Genomic DNA, 7,615 nt, shown 5'->3' on the forward strand with positions numbered 1-7,615 from the left:
CACTCTAAGCCCCATGCCTGGTAAGGCCCAGGGTGTTCCAGGGACCACAGGATGTAGCAGCCTCATCACTATTGACTCTTTAGGTAAGCACCAGAGTCAAAGGGAAGCAAAGGGGGGGATGGAGGCCCCTCTCCTCTCTCAGCATATTGGTCTTTCTCACACACTCCCTCCAAGAGCCCTTCCCTGAGTCATTTGTAGACCACCTGCAGAGGAATGAGAGTTGGATATCACCTGGAGACTGAGGGCTTCTGGTGTGTATTATACTCTACAGTAAAATATAACATGCCTCAAAGAATTAGAATCCAATAAGAGACATAACACAGTAGTTACTAAACCTAAGTAAGCATTCCCCAAATCTCTTAGAACTCTGGTGTTATCACCATGAACCAAAGTTTAACAGAGTTTACAGTCAGGTAAAAGAGGAAAGCATACGAGAATGGGATGAATACGTAAACTATTTAAAAGTTGCTTTTAGGCTGGTGCGGTGGCTCATGACTATCATCCCAACACTCTGTGAGGCTGAGGCAAGCGGATCACCTGAGGTCAGGAGTTCAAGATCAGCGTGGCCAACATGGTGAAATCCCGTTCCTACTAAAAATACAAAAATTAGCCAGGCATGGTGGCGGGTGCCTGTAATCCCAGCTACTCAGGAGGCTGAGGCAGGAGACTCAACTAGGAGGCAGACAGCCAGGATCACGCCACTGCATTCCAGCCTGGGTGATCGAGCAAGACTCTGTCTCAAAATAAATAAATAAATAAAAGTTGCTTTTAGAAATAAATTCATGTTGGCCTTTCCCCCTCTCATATGAGATCAAAATGTAGAAATCTGGTGATCTCTGCTTTCCAGCTACTTGTATAAACAAATTTATTAATTTGTAGGAAAATCCTAATTTCCTAAGCACCCACTGTGCCAGGCAAAAAGATAAAAACAGGCTAGGCATAGTGGCTCACAGCTATAAACTCAGCACTTTGTGGGGAGGCTGAGGCGGGATCACCTGAGGTCAGGAGTTGGAGACCAGCCTGGCCAACATGGTGAAACCCTGTCTCTACTAAAAATTCAAAAATTAGCTGAGCGTGGTGGTGCATGCCTATAATCCCAGCTACTTGGGAGGCTGAGGCAGAGGAATCTCTTGAACCCAGGAGGTGGAGGTGGCAGTGAGCCAAGATCACACCACTGCACTCCAGCCTGGGCAACAGAGTAAGACTCTGTTTCAAAAAGAAAAGATCAAAACAAAAATAAGCAAAAAAGCACATCTTTGAGAATTTAAACTATTTCCTTAAATTCAGTACTGTAATGTCCTTAGCAATCTCGGCTGTGGTGAAATGTGTGGCTGGTACGAGCTGCCAAGATTACTCTTTTCTAAACCAGCAGATGTTGTATAACGTAAGGAAAAAAATATTTTGTAATCAAAATAGGAAACTAAATTTGAATTGAAAAAAATTTAATGGAAGGAGTAATTTCAGTCTACTCTTTTTGCACTTCCTAATAAAAAGGAAACCTTTGATCAGTCTACAAGAATAAACACTACTAAGGACTTAACCAGAGAAGAATTTTCATATACACTAGACCAGGATTTCTCAACCCAGGCACTACTGACAGTTTAGATCAGTGAATTCCTTGTTTTGCGTGACTGTTCTGTGCATTGCAGATGTTTAGCATTATCTCTGGCCTCTATCTACTAGATGCCAGTGGCATCCCCTACCCAGTTTTGACAACCAAAAATGTCTTCAGACATTGCCAAATGTCCCCTGCAGGACAAAACTGCCTCCAGTTGAAAACTACTGCACTAGACACATAGCAATATTCTTTCACATCAGATGTTTGTTTTCATGCCTCCCCCAGCTGCCTCACAGAGATGTCTCTTGTCCATTTTTATTTTGTCTATCCCAATGTCTCCTGACCCATCTGGCATACAAGACAAGATTCTAAATATGTGATATCAGAGATAGATCCAGGGCAATAGCCCCCAGCAGCATCAACACAGGCAGAGTGTCTCAGTGCTAAGGAAAGGGGAATATAAACAGAAATCCAGCATTGTAGTCACAGGCATCTTCATGAATTAAAGTCACAGAGAAAATAATTCCCAAAGACAGCAGGACAAAGAGCCTTTGTTCCTCGGATAATAAGCCACAAGAAGTCTTCCTTGTAGGAGCTGCCTGCAGGCCCATCCTTACCTCATGATTGAAGGTGCTTTCACAGGACAACACCATATAATCTGAACCGTTAGCATGTAGAGGCAATGGGCAATAAAGAGGAAAACCAGTACTTTGCCAAAAAGAGATAAAGCCAAACACTGATGTTTGTTTCTCTAAAGCTGAATTAGTAAATATATTCTGAAAACTACTTGTTGCTACTAAATGTATAAACAAAGAAAAAACGCTGTGCTTTTTCATTTTTTAAAAAGCAAACATTTACTGGGACTTTGGACTATTTTAAATTTTTTTCTGTAAGCAGACCATAAAACAAGGATCCAAATAAATAAACCTCTTACTCTTCTATCACAGAGTTTACCAATATATACTTACCATCTAGCACTTCTTCAGAAAATCCCGTTTTCTCAAAATCACTGGTATTCTGATTGTACAAACCAAATAGAAGATAATTTGCCAGCTCTCTGCAGCCTTCATTGTACCTGCTATCGATTCCTGCAAGGCAAAGGAGGCTCTGATCAGCTATACTGTACTATGGGGAGCAAAGAGGCCAATAATTTGCCCCTCCTCAGCAAAACCCTGATGATTAAGCGGAAGGACACAGCTCAGACCAGTTTTGTGCCAGAAACCAAGCTAAGCAATTCTGTGAAAGAAACAGGTCTCAGCATCAAGTACCCTTACTTGAATTCCAACATCTTGTAATTGAGATAATCAAACAGCACAGATTATTGAGGCTGTTAATTTCTGAAAATGATTCATCTTGGAATACTTTCAGTTGGCTTAAGAATAGGGGTCAGAAAAATCTTCACCTTTCGAAAAAATCTTTACCAAAACATGTGGGATCAAACAAAGGCAGATTAAGGTGGCTTGAAAAGAATCCAATAATGTGAAGAAGAGGAAAGTGAGTGGAACCACAAACATCCATCCTTTTACAATTATGAGGCTCAAGGTCTAGCACTGTACTGGATGGTGGGGTATGGTGGTGAACAGGCCTGCAGATGACCCTCATGAAGCTGACAGTCTAGAGGGGCTGAATTAGAGACAAATAAAAAGGAAATTAAACAATACTGTCTTCAATACCATCTCTCAATGCTTCAGGTATATATTTATTACCTAGTTCCTGATGTCTGTGAAGTCTCAGAGTACGGCTCTGGGCAAGAGGGACATGTCATGGCAGGAGGTAGCTATACATGTGAGTCTAAAGGAAAGGCTTAAGGAAGCAGCAGCTCCAAAAATGGGCTTCCTATCTCAGTGATGGCTCATCTAACCTCATTAAAACAGCAACAAATTTCAGGGGAACAAGAACTAGGAGGACACTAACTCACAGCTTATTTCACTTTGGTCCTATTACTAATACCTTCCTGTGAACAAAAAAAGCCAAGGTGCCCCAGCCCTGAGTCCCACCTTGTTAAAAGCACTGACCTAGGATGCACAGGATCCCATCCGGCCGAGACTTGCTGCTCTGGGTCAGGATGCTCTGAACCTGCCGAAGTCGGCTGCAGCTGCAACAAGAACAGAAAATGGTCCCCTGAGTGCCAGGACAGACCCATGAGAAAAGCAGCTTCCTGTGTCCCACAATGGAGGCATGAGGAAGAGGAATGACTTTGCCAGGGATGGAAATTGATTCTTGTGTTGTTCTGGTATCAGAACCATAAAATGCATTGGGAAGGTTTCCTTTCTCTTTTATTTTCTGGAAGAGATTGTGCAGAATTGGTCTGAAGACTAAGTCTGACTTGCTGATTACAAACTCCTCAACAGAGGATGAAGCCAAAGTCCCTCTCTCACGGTCAACGGTGGAAAGCATTAAGACTCAGCAGCTGACTCCAAGAATTTCCAATGACTTTTCATTTTTGAAGACTTTTCAAAGAAGAGTTTCCACACTGATCATTCCACTTGTGGTCCTCATCAGTCTGTCTCAAAAACAAATGCAAACTAAACCCCCAAATTGGCCTGAGGACCTAAACAAAGCTCTAATTCATCCTCACAGCTACCCATATGGGGAGTGTCCATTTCTGTGCAGACCTATTATTCCTTCAGCCCTAGGGATAGCCCTTTGCTCAAGCAAAATGTGAGGCACTCTCAGACATTCATATTACTTCTAAGGACCCCATTCTCTCCATACCCATCCCCTTCTTCCCAGAAGCTCCAGAGAGAGGCACCCGATTTCCTGCTCAAGTCTGATCCTTCCACCTGGTCTCCTCATCATCTCCAGGTCCAGGATCTGCCTCTACTATTCATTCCCTAACACTTTTTTATTTTATTTTATTTTATTTTTGAGATGGAGTCTGGCTCTATGGCCCAGGCTGGAGTGCAGTGATCTTGGCTCACTGCAACCTCTGCCTCCCAGGTTCAAGTGATTCTCCCGCCTCAGCCTCCCGAGTGGCTGGAATTACAGGTGTGAGCCACCACACCTGGCTAATTTTTGTATTTTAGCAGAGATGGGGTTTTGCCATGTTGGCCTGGTTGGTCTCGAACTTCTGACCTCAGGTGATCCGCCCACCTCATGCCTGCCACCACGCTGGCTTCCTAGCACTCTTATATATTTTCTCTACAGTCAATACAATCCCAGTCCTACCACATCATTATTAACTAAGAGCCTCTACAAACCAACTACACTAACTCTTCCACCCATGAAGCTAGGCATCATCCCCATCCCTCACTGAATCTCCTCCAGTACATTGCCTTACATTCACCTCAAAACAGTATTTACAGCCAAACTACAGTATTTCTCTTCACTAATTCCTGAATTCTCTTGCCCCACTGGATTCTTTTTTTCTTTTTCTTTGAAATGGAGTCTCACTCTGTTGTCCAGGCTGGAGCGCAGTGGTACAATCTTGGCTCACTGTAACCTCCGCCTTCTGGGTTCAAGCGACTCTCATGCCTCAGTCTCCCAAGTAGCTGAGGTTATGGATGTGCACCACCATGCCTGGCTAATTTTTGTACTTTTTAGTAAGAAGGTTTCACCACGTTGGTCAGGCTGGTCTCAAACTCGACCTCAGGTGATCCACCTGCCTCAGCCTCTCAAAGCGCTGGGATTAGAGGAATGTGCCACCACACTTGGCTGCCCTGCTGGATTCTTTTTGATGTTCCTATGCCCCAACTCATTCGCTCCATGACTTAGTGGTCTTCATCACTATCTTCCATGAAGAGTTTCATAGTCTTCCATGTGATATCAAAACTAGACAAAGACAGTACCAAAGACTGTACTTTCAGGGATCATTTCTATAATTCATTATTAGAGAGGTCTCTCTGAATGAATAGAGCACTAGAAACCATAGAAAGAGGCACAGTGTTCTCTCCTGAGCATAAATCTGGTTTTTCATGTTGCTTTGCTGCAACTGCCATTCGCCATTGATAACTGTTTTCTTCCTCTGGGACAGTAAGAGGGAGAGGACGCTGTCTGAGTAGTTTCCTTTTAATCATCAGTCAAAAACAAAAAGTATCAAAAAGAAAGAAACCTACAAACCAAAATCCATCATGAATATAGATTTAAACACCCTGCCCTTTTTTGTTTCTTTTTTTTTAAGAGATGGAGGTCTCATTAATGTTGCCTAGGCTGGACTCGAACTCCTGGGCTCAAGCGATCCTCCCTCTCCAGCCCTCCTGAGTAGCTGGGATTACAGGCGTGCACTACCACACCTGGCAAATTTTTTAAAAAATTAAATGTAAACACGCTTAACAAAATATAGTAAGTAAAATTCAGCAACATGTAAAACAACTATACACTAGGACCAAGTGGAATTTATCACAGGGATACCTGAGGCTGGTTCATTATTCATTAATCCATCAATGTAACCCTTCATATTAACAGGCTAAAGAAGAAAAATCACAAAACCAAAAAACTGATGCAGAAAAATCATTTAATAAAAATCAACACCCATTCAAAATAAAAACACTCAGAATTGATGGATATCCCAACTACATTAATTTGATCTTTATAAATTATATGAATGTACCCTGAAAATGTGTGTATCTATTATGCATCAATTTAAAAAAACAGAAAAAAAAGCCACTCAGAAAACTAGAAATAGTTTCCTCAACTTGATAAAGATCATCTAAAAAAACCCACCAAGCAAAGTTTGTAATTACACATAATGGTCAAAGTCTGAATGTTTTTCCTGTAAGGTCAGGAAGAAGATGAGCATGTCTACTCTCATTATTCCTATTTAACATAATACTGGAAGTTCTAGCCAACAGAATGAGGCAATAAAAGGAAGTAAAAGACACACAGACTGAAAAGAAAGAAAGAAAACTGTTCCTATTTGCAGATATGTCCTATTTGTAGATGACATGATGATCTCCGTAGGAAATCTTAAGGATTCTACCAAAATTCCCAGAACTAATAAGTGACTTCAACAAAGTTTCAAGATACAAGATCAACATATAAAAATCAACTGTAATTTTTTTTTTAGAGACAGGGTCTTGCTCTGTTGGAGTGCAGCAGTGTGATCATAGCTCACTGCAGTCTCTAACTCCTGGATTCATGGGCTCAAACGATCCTCCTACCTCAGCCTCCTAAGTAGCTGGAACTACAGACACATGTCACCACACAAGCTAATTTTGAAAAAAAAAAATTTGGAGAGACAGGGTCTCACTTTGTTGCCTCCCTAAGCTGGTCTTGAATTCCCAGCTTCAAGTGATCCTCCCACCTTGGCCTTCCAAAGTGATGGGGCAATTGTAACTTTATAGGAAACCAAAATTTAAAATATAACACCATTTATAATATCTTAAAAATTAAATACCTAGTTATAAACCTAATAAAACATACATAGAACTTACATGCTAAAAACTACAAAACTCCGATTAAAGAAATGAAAGAAGAATTAAATAAATAGACATACCATGTTCATGGATTAGGAACCTCAACACAGTACTGATATCAATTCTCCCCAGTGTGATAAGTTTTAACACATATGAAAATCCAATTTTTTTATAGATGTAGAAGAGATTATTCTAAAATTTACATAAGCCAGGAACAGTGCTACTTGTCTTAGTCCCAGCTATTAGGAGGCTAAGATGGGAGGATCACTTGAGTCCAGGAGTTGGAGGCCAGCCTGGGCAATATAGTGAGACCTCATCTCTTAAAAATAAAATAAACAAATAAAACTTATAAGGAAAAGCAAAGGAACTAGAATAGCTTAAAATTTTTCTGAAAAAGAAAAAGTGGGAGGAATCACTGTACCCAATGTCAAGACTTACTGCATAGCAAAGTAATCAAGACTGAGTGGTACTGGCTAAGGGACACACATATAAGTCAATGCAATAGACAGAGTAACCAGAAACAGACCCACACAAGTACAACTAACTATTTTTTAACAAAGGCACAAAAACAATTTAATGTTGGATGGATAGTCTTTTCAATAAGTAGAGCTAGAGTAACTGGATATCCATAGGCAAAAATATAAACCTCAACCTTATACGTTATACAAAAATTAAAGCATCATAGATCTAAATGTAAAATTAT

General features: G+C 40.9%; 1 protein-coding gene across 1 annotated transcript in view; it reads right to left on the reverse strand.

The window, feature by feature from the left end:
* The window catches only part of LOC105535703 (chromosome unknown open reading frame, human C20orf194), a 155,632-nt gene extending 151,982 nt beyond the window's left edge, over positions 1-3,650 (reverse strand). Inside the window, exons 1-2 of the mRNA XM_011974901.1 lie at positions 3,574-3,650; positions 2,527-2,646 (exon numbers count right to left, since the gene is read on the reverse strand). The gene's annotated coding sequence lies outside the window, so the exon portion shown is untranslated. The remainder of the gene's footprint in view (positions 1-2,526; positions 2,647-3,573) is intronic.
* Between the last annotated feature and the right edge of the window lie 3,965 nt (positions 3,651-7,615).

Source organism: Mandrillus leucophaeus, unplaced genomic scaffold (genome assembly GCF_000951045.1).
Source record: "Mandrillus leucophaeus isolate KB7577 unplaced genomic scaffold, Mleu.le_1.0 Scaffold101, whole genome shotgun sequence".
In the NCBI taxonomy this organism is placed as follows: Eukaryota; Metazoa; Chordata; class Mammalia; order Primates; family Cercopithecidae; genus Mandrillus; species Mandrillus leucophaeus.